This window comes from Triticum aestivum, chromosome 2A (genome assembly GCF_018294505.1).
Source record: "Triticum aestivum cultivar Chinese Spring chromosome 2A, IWGSC CS RefSeq v2.1, whole genome shotgun sequence".
NCBI classification, from domain to species: domain Eukaryota; kingdom Viridiplantae; phylum Streptophyta; class Magnoliopsida; order Poales; family Poaceae; genus Triticum; species Triticum aestivum.
In genome coordinates this window covers 336,317,181-336,326,860 of record NC_057797.1, presented here as the reverse complement: position 1 = coordinate 336,326,860, position 9,680 = coordinate 336,317,181, and positions in this window count along the sequence as shown.

Sequence of the window (9,680 nt, the reverse complement as noted above, 5' to 3'; positions counted from 1 at the left end):
GTGATCCGGCGAGGTAGGGGTCCCGGGCTTGATCCCGTGGTCGAAGACGATGAAGAGGAGGTCGGAGTAGCGGGTGGGCATAGTGGTGCGGCGAATGGAGGCCGGTGGCCGCGACTGCTCGTGACAGCGAGCGACAGGGACGAGCCGGGGTGTCGGGGACGACCCTGGTCCAGAAGGGGATCGGGGGAGTGGGGGAGTGGGGGATCGTGGGGTGGGTTAGGGTTTGGTGATGCGGGCCTAATTAGGCCAGTTAGGTGGGCCGAATGGCCAGTGGGCTGGCCGGCCTACCTGGTTCGGCTGTGGCCAGCTGGGCCAAGCGGCCCAGCAGGAAAGGGGGGTTTAGTTTAGTTTTTCTTTTTTGCTTATGTTTCCTTTTTGTTTTATTTTATAACTAGTTTTATAAATTACCAGAATTGCACCAAAATCAGTAATGCTAATATAACACTATCACAAAATTTCTAACCTCCAAATAAATTAGTTTAGTATTTTTCAAAATATCAAAGACATTTAAATAATTGTTTTTGTCGTTGTTTTAGTCACCTTAGGGTATTTTATTATTTTATAAAGATGTTGTTTCTCCACCAATATTATCCATGATTTATTTTTCACACTAAGAACATTTTAGTTTTGACTTTTGAAAACTTTAATCATTTGACTTGATTTTGAATTTGAATTTTTTTAATTGGTTTTGAACTAACGCGAGATTAGCATAATCATGGTGACGTGGCATCATCAGCAGAGGGTTACTGTAGCTTGATTATCCGGGCGTCACACCAATTCTCGCGCAGAAACTCCCGTAGTGCGGGGTCTACAGCGGGGTTTAACTGTGCCCCGATGGATGCTTTTTTTGTGGGGTCCATTCGATGGACTTGGAATTTGACTATTTCGTCCGCTGGTTTGAAGGAGGTGGACTTGGATCTTTTGTCTAGTATCATGTCGTCCCTGTCCACCGTGGAGCGTAGCGCGGTTAACTCCTCCGCCACAAGGGCTTCGGATAATGCCTCGAGGGCCAGTGCAACTGTTTTGTTCTCGGCGCGGAGTGCTATGTCCGGATTACTAACTAGAGTGATGATTCCATTGGGTCTGGGCATTTTGAGCTTCATGTACCCGTAATGGGGTATGACTTGAAAAATCGTGAATGCCTCCCGCCCTAGAAGGGCGTGGTATCCACTACTGAACGGGGCCACTTGGAATGTAATTTCTTCGGACATGTAATTCTCCGGAGTGCCGAATACCACATCAAGTGTGATTTTCCCAGTGCAACGTGCCTCCCGACTAGGGATGATTCCTCGGAAGGTCGTGCTGCTTGGCTCAATATGGTTGTTGTCTATTTCCATTTTTTGAAGAGTCTCCTCATAAATGAGGTTTAATCCGTTGCCGCCGTCCATGAGCACTTTAGTGAGCCGAAAGCCGTCCACAATTGGACTGAGGACCAAAGCGGCTGGTGCTCAGGCTGTTCGGAATTTAGGTTCTTCACTGGCATTGAAGGTGATAGTCGTGTTGCTCCATGGATTTATTGCTGCTACGTGGCAAACTTCGGCAAGGCTGCGGAGTGCTCGCTTACGCCTATTATTTGAGGCGAAGGTCTGGAAGACCGTTAATACTGTATTGTTCTCCATGGGAAGGTGCTCTGAGGTATTTTGGATGAGGAGATCCTCACCGCTCTTGGCCACCTGCCGGAGTACCCAACATGCTCTAAGGCTGTGTGTTGATATGGTATCTGTTGTACTATGGATTTTGTAGGGCCCATTAAGCCATCCCTCCAATACGGTTCCACGCCCTGTAGTGGGCTTTTGCTTCTTTGTAATTGAGTCGGGCGACTTATGAGAGTGCACCCTTTTAGTTCCAACTGGGGGTTTTGTCAGAGCTGGATTATCCCAAAATTGCGTTTGGGTTTTCCAGGCACTTTCCATCGCATAGTATTTCCGTACTATGGCCGCCAAGTCAGTGAAGTGTACTATGTCACGACGACTTATGGCGTTGAGGATTCCCTTGTCCGTGCAATTGTTGCAAAAGAACGAAATTACGTCTTCCTCACGATAGTCCTTGACCTTGTTCATTACAAGGAGGAATCTGGCCCAATAGTGATGTACTATCTCTTGGGGCGCTTGCCTAATGTGGGAAAGATCGTTTGTATCTGGGTGGGTGGATTTAAGTCCAGACCTTGACCCAATCTGTGATCCCGGGGCAAGGGAGTTTCCGATCTTGGAAGTTCGGGCTCCGGGATGTTGCCCCGCGGGTTTGGTATGCGGCCTGATTCTGGGTTCAGGGTTAGGGCGGTGTCCTCCCGTGAGCGAGTATCCGGCTCGGAGAGCTTGGGAATCCGGACATAGTTCGTCCTCAGGATAGAGGGAGAATCACCGTATTGCTCCTCCACCACCGCTATCTGATGGGTGATCGGTGGAGAGTTAATCTCCCTTTGGTCGGGTTTAAGCCCGATCCGATCGTAGTTTGTAGTGACTCCCAGAGCGGCGATGCGATCCAAGAGCTCGTTCAAAGAGGAGAGCTCCATTGGATCCATCTGCTCAGCAAATTTCAAGACGATGTGGAGGCTATTTTCGATGACCCAAGAAGTCATCGTCAGCGCAGCGGCCGAGCGGGCGGTCATGACGAAGCCACCTAGTCAGACAGTTTGGCCTATAGCCAGGGCGCCCCCAGAGGTGATGTTGTCCTTGACAATGAGACGAGCCATCCTCCTTATGATGACGACACAGTGGAACTCTCAATGAAAGCACCAATGTCGGTGTCAAAACCGGCGGATCTCGGGTAGGGGGGTCCCGAACTGTGCGTCTAAGGCGGATGGTAACAGGAGGCAGGGGACACGATGTTTACCCAGGTTCGGGCCCTCTTGATGGAGGTAATACCCTACGTCCTGCTTAATTGTTCTTGATGATATGAGTATTACAAGAGTTGATCTACCATGAGATCGTAGAGGCTAAACCCTAGAAGCTAGCCTATGGTATGATTGTATGCTGTCCTACGGACTAAAACCCTCCGGTTTATATAGACACCAGAGGGGGCTAGGGTTACACATGGTCAGTTACAAGGGAGGAGATATACATATTCGTATTGCCTAGCTTGCCTTCCATGGCAAGTAGAGTCCCATCCAGACACGAGACGAAATCTTCAATCTTGTATCTTCATAGTCCAACAGTCCGGCCAAAGGATATAGTCCGGCTGTCCGGAGACCCCCTAATCCAGGACTCCCTTAGCGGGAGTTCAGGATTATTGCCATAACTTGTATAACGGATGCTTTTCGAAGGTTGAGTTAAATAATTTCTGAAGGTTTCTTGGTTATGTGTTGAAGGATGGATACAGCTGGATGTAGGATTTGTTAGTTTTGGGTGAGATATTATGCTTCCCCTGTATCCCCAACACCTGATTGCATAACCAGAAAGTTTCGGGAGTTTATAAGTGGGAATTCAAGTAGCTCCTAGGATATCTTTCCGACAGATGCATGATATGAGATTGGGGTTCGACGTCTAGTGGTCCGCCTATCCACAGTTGGTTTTACAATGGTCTCATTGTGTCTTAAAGAGTCCTTGGCTATGCTGACTCAGGGACACTTCGTATGTCATGTGCACTGCCTTGTACATGATGGTGATGTACGATCGAGCCCGTGTGGGCCCCACCACGAAAACTTCGGACGAAATCTCTATCATATGTTTGTTCCGGCTTATTTTGCAAGCCAATCCTTGTTTTGGTTTGGTTGTGGTATTCGAGTTGCTTCGAAGTCAAGTGTTGATTCCATACCTTTCCTAAGCGGTGTTCTCATACTCCTATGTGAATACCAATCCTTCATGATAATCGAGTTTGTCATGTCAATCCTGTTCAACCGGCGTGTTTCTCTTCAAGTGGATCTGATCATTTCAACATCCACAAGATCACCTCTCGGTTTTGCCAACGGTGTTTGTTTCATCCGTCTACAAGTTGTCTTTGTTTTCCCACCCTCCCACCCTTTTTCTTCAAGGACTCATATATCTTAATCAAGTATCCATTTTATTCATGTGAAGTCTCTCCATTCTTTTTCTTCAATGTTCTTATTCGGTGATTCTCAGGAAGATTCAAACGGAGCTTCAAGTTCATCATTCTTCATTCTTTCTTCTACGGTGGATTTAATTCAAGCTTTGTCGATCATATCCTTTGCTCGGTTCAAATGCTTTTCCCATGCCGGTGCACCTCATAATCATTCCCCGCTTGCTATTCAATTGTTCCGGGGTGCTGAAGATAGCTCTGAAGATTCGTGTTTCCACTCTGTATTCGTTCAAGCTATTTCGAGGTTGTTATCTCATTCAAGTCATTTAATTAAACCGGTGCAAATCTCCCTTTCAAGTAATCGTTCAACGGTGTATCCTTTGAGTGGGCCCTAACCCACAGGTCTTTTCCCAGGATCTTACCTGACTCTTCTAACTTTTCTGGAGTTATTTTCAAATTCATTTCAAAGTTTGACGTAAGAATGAGTTTTCATCAGTCAATTGCCTTCTCAAATATCACTTTCAAATTCTTTTCATTGTTGGTTCAACCTTTCTAATTTTTCATTCTGGAGTGCCTCAACAATTCTTGGTGGTGTTTCTCGTCGTCATTCTCAACATTTGAAGACTGAAGAAGAAGTGTTTGCTCTAAATCTTGGTCTATTCTCTTGAAGATTCATGATTCTAGCTTGATGCCATCCTCTCATAATTGTTTTCAATTGTGAAAAATTCTTTTCACCCATCCGGAGAAATTCAAGATTCTTTCCAGTTTGATTCTCCGAATGCCATCATTTCGGGTTTATTCATTCTCAGCTTTGAACTCTCATCCTCCAAATCATACCGGTGCATCATGCAAGTATTATCTAATCAGCTAATGATCTCTTCATTCTCTTGTATCTAAATTTCCCCAACTATCTTTGTTCGTTTTCAAATTCTCATCGGCGATTCATCCCTTTACTTCATTCATTTTTCAATTCTTACGGTGGTTCATTTGAAATTTCTTTTCCTTCGTTATCATATCAATTCATTCGTTGTTTCAAGCCAGCGGTGGTTCATTGAAGACCTTCCCAAGTTTGCGCTATATCTATCTTAATCCTTTCTACGAGAATAAGTAGTATGCAAAATCCATTGCTTGTCATCAATTTAAATTGATGAGGGATAAGCATAATGTAATTCTTATTCTTGTTTCATGGAGTTAATTCAATTCCTTATTCCGAAGGTTCATCAAATTCTTGGTTTCAATTGTTTCATCTCTTCTTTTCCCAGAGTTCCAAGCTCTCATCATCACGAAGATCCATCTAAATCATTGCAAGGCTTCAATCTTATTCTTTTCATCCTTCACTTCTTTTACCATTCTTTTATTAGCGGAGTTATTCATGGAGGATCAACATGTTGGCTCATCAAGCACTCTTTTAATTCTTCAATTATTCTTCAAGATTTCTCTCAAAGTTATGATCCTCCAAGCTATACTCTCAAATAAACATGGTGTTCAACAAATGTCTTGTTTTGAGGAGTTCAAGCATTCTTCACCTTGCATCCGAAGTGCAGTTCTTTCATATCTCATCTTTTGAGGTGGTGTTATGTCATTGTTGATAATTTCCCTTCGTGTTTCATGATTCACAAGTTTTCAAGAGTGACATATCTAAATCCATCATTTTCTCTTCGCTCAAGACATCTTTTCAATCAATCAACCTCTTCATTGGACTTATCTTGGGTTATATTTCACCTAAAGCTTTCCCTGAGGATTTTGTTTTTATGGTGCTTATAAATGACCCAAGTTCTTCATTTATCCTCCCGGTGAGATAAGCTTCTTGTCTCCTTGTTGATATCAATCCAATATTTTGTTTCCGTAGTGGCAGAATTTCGCCTCAATTTAGAGAAGTTTTCCATAAGCCCACTACAAGTTTATTCGTTTCGTTGTTGGTTTTTCCAACAACTCCGTTTTAACCTTCTTGGAAGGGTGCTCTCCAACCTCTTTTGTGGCAGAAGTTGGCATTTTCTTCTCCATTCTTTCATTACAATGATCTAACTTCTATTCTTTCTTCCGGAGGCATTGTGATGTTGCTCTCTTCACTCATCATCTCGAATTGTGAAGATCGTGTTCTTTTCGTGCTTATCCATTTAACTAGAGTGTCGTGTCCTCTTTTATAATTCTTCCCATATTGTCAAGTCTCGCATCTCTATTCAGTTGGAGTGTTGTTCGAATTTGTTCTTCCTTGTTTCTTGTTTATCTCGTTTCAACCAGAGCGGTTTCAATTCCTTCTTGTCCTTTGTGCTCGTCATTCTTAGCTTTGCAACCTCCAAGGTTCACTTGGTGTTCCTTGTTCCTCTTTTCCAACGGAGTGTTTTCAATTTTGTTCATCTTTGTTGTATTCTTTCTTTCAATTTGTTCAACCTCGCAAGGTTCTTTGCTTTCACTCGTTTGTCAAAGAAGCAACTTAGTTTTACCTCTTCTTTTCCCCTCCCGTTTCTATCCGGTGCCATCCTAGATCTCGGGACGAGATCCTCTCATAGTGGTGGAGTGTTGTGATGCCCTGAGACCGATGCGCGAGGTGTCTTCCAGTTATTCGTTGTTGTTGCCTTGTCATTTTCTTGCGTGTTGCATCTTGCATGATCATGTTGAGTGCATTGCCGTATTTTTCTCTTCTTGCATCATGTTCGTCATTGGTTATGTTGCATTGCCATACCCATCTCCTTGTCATATTGCATTATGTTGTTGCCATGATCATCTTGCGCATTGCCCCTACATTATATTTGTTGGATGCTTCATGTATGATCATGCATCATCACCTTCTCCTTCCTTCCCTTTCCTCCATTTTTGCAAGTGCCATCTTTCCCTCCCCCATTAATGTCCTACTTTTCCCCAATAATCTAGCACCATGGCCTGCCAGATTTCACATCTTTTTGAATTGTTTTGGTTAGGTTCAAAAATGCCTCAAGTTTGAATTATATCCAAACTTGTTTTATTTTTTTCGTCTAAAAATGCCCAAACCATTTTTGTTAAATTGTGCCTAATTCCAGGATTCCGTAAATATCCTTACTTCTTTCTAATTCATCCCCAATATTCCTGGCCTTTTCCTTTCCTTAATTTGTGGATTTATTTATAGAGATGTTTGGCAAAAGGAAAGGGCTTCTTCCAGCCGCAGCCCACTTACCTGAGCCACCTAGTAGGCCACCTACAGTAGTAGCCCGCTTAACACCCCGGTTTCTTTTCTCACTCAAAGCCGACCCAACCCTCTCTTCCACTCGTCCCACATGGCAACGCAGGGCCCATCTGTCGGCGGGGAGACTGTAGCGCTCACCCATTTTCTCCCACCTCTTCTCTCCTGCTTTACACGTTCGCCATGGCCACCCTGGCCGAGCCAGCTCGCCTCACCCTGCTATAAAACCAGCAGCCCTCACCCTAGGGTTCCTCCTCCCTCTTTTCCCCTCCGCGCCGCCGCCACAAGTAAGGGGCACCCACGCACCTACTTTCCCGCCTCCAGGAGCCATGGCCGGCTCAGGCATGACCTCGCTGCTGACCAAACCCTCCGTCGTGGCTTCCCCTTCGTCGTCTACTCGCTCGAGAACACTGCCCCGGACCCATTATGACGGCAAGCCGTGCCCAAGGATCGCCAAGTCCGGCTACCTCCCTGTCGTCCTCTTCCTCCCCTGCTTCACAAACAATGCCTTCCCTCATCGCTTCCGCTCATCCCCGATCCCGATCGACTACGCCGAGCAACTCACGGTGAAGCTCTGATCATCCCAATCCCCTTCTCTGTTCTCGGTTGCCTGCATAGCCATCATTCTGCGCGTCTCCGGTTTCGGCCACCATGGTAGTGACCTCGTGCTCGAGCTCGTGCACCTCGCTTCACACCACTTCTGTCCGCACCACGCCGCCTTTGCATGCATCCCCACACATCCACAACACGCAGCTCGTGTCCCACGCCCGTGCCGCATGCCCGCGCTGCCGCTTCGCCCAGCACCACAGCCCCATGCTTGTCGTGTTTCCTGTCCATGGTCGCGAGCTTCTGCTCGTCCATGAGCTCCTCGCGCTCACACCCCTCCTGCATATCACACACACCATGCGCACGTCCGCAGTAGCCGCATCATGCACAGCAGCATGCCCACCTCGTCCGCGCGCCTTGCACAACTCCTCTGTAGCTCCTTATTCGTCGTGCTTCACCGCCATGGCCGCAAGATCATGCCTGAACACAACCACACATGCGTGCATGCATGCACTCATCCCTTAGCAGCTCCCTCCTCCATTTCCGCACCCCTGCCAGTGCTCTTCATCCGCTTTTTCCTCTGCGTTGCTCGTCGGCGTCTACTCGGAGCATCACCGGTCATCCATGGCCGAAAGCTCATCTTGCACATTATTTGTATAACTTGGCCCGGTCTCCTACTTTTTCACAAGCAAACAGCCTGCCAGACTGGTCAGCATGCAACACACAGACCAGGAGGTCCTGGGATCGAGTCCCAGGCGCTCCCTGTTTTGGCTGTGTTCTTTTATTTCTTTTGCACACACCACAACCCCTTGGGCCCCCTTGGGTCTCAGATTTTCATGTTCTTTAACAGTATGCAACTTTCATCCATGTTTAAAGTGTTGTTTGCAATTAATTTGCTCTAATGACATGTTAAAATGATTTAATTAATAACTAAATAACAGTAGCTCCAAACTTAATAAAACTTTATATGTAAATGGGGTAGAAAAATTCCTAGTTTAACATGGTGGCATCATCTTGTATGTTTAACAACTCTAAAATTTGGTTTAGGGCAGAACAGTACCAAATTCATAATATGCATATGGGGATTTTCCGGAATTGTTGTTTGTTATTTCCGGCCTCATTTAAATTTGACTAGATAGCTAGTTTACTTATGCTTCAACTCTTGCCATATTTAACAACATTTAATGTTGTTGGGTACCTAAACGAGAGAGAACTAAATAAGTCATGTGGTGTTCCATCAATAGGCAACTCGTTGCATCTTGAGTTCCACTTAATTTGTAGTATTGTTTGTGCACTTTGCCATGCCATGCATGTTTAAACCGGACATGCATCATACTTGGTTGTGCATCATGCCATGTTTATGTGTTGGGTGTTTACTATGTTGCTTGCTTCTTTCCTGGTTGCTTCCCTCGTTAGCTTCGGTTCCGTTTCGGAGTTGTGAGGATCCGTTCGACTACATCTGTTTGTCTTCTTCATGGACTCGTTCTTCTTCCTTGCGGGATTTCAGGCAAGATGACCATACCCTCGAAATCACTTCTATCTTTGCTTGCTAGTTGTTTGTTCTATCGCTATGCCGCGCTACCTACCACTTGCTATATCATGCCTCCCATATTGCCATGTCAAGCCTCTAACCCACCTTTCCTAGCAAACCATTGTTTGGCTATTTTACCGCTTTGCTCAGCCCCTCTTATAGCGTTGCTAGTTGCAGGTGAAGATGAAGTTTGTTCCATGTTGGAACATGGATATTGTTGGGATATCACAATATCTCTTATTTAATTAATGCATCTATATACTTGGTAAACGGTGGAAGGCTCAGCCTTATGCCTGGTGTTTTGTTCCACTCTTGCCGCCCTAGTTTCTGTCATACCGGTGTTATGTTCCTTGATTTTGCGTCCCTTACGCGGTTGGGTGTTATGGGAACCCCTTGACAATTCGCTTTGAATAAAACTCCTCCAGCAAGGCCCAACCTTGGTTTTACCATTTGCCTCACCACCACCTACTT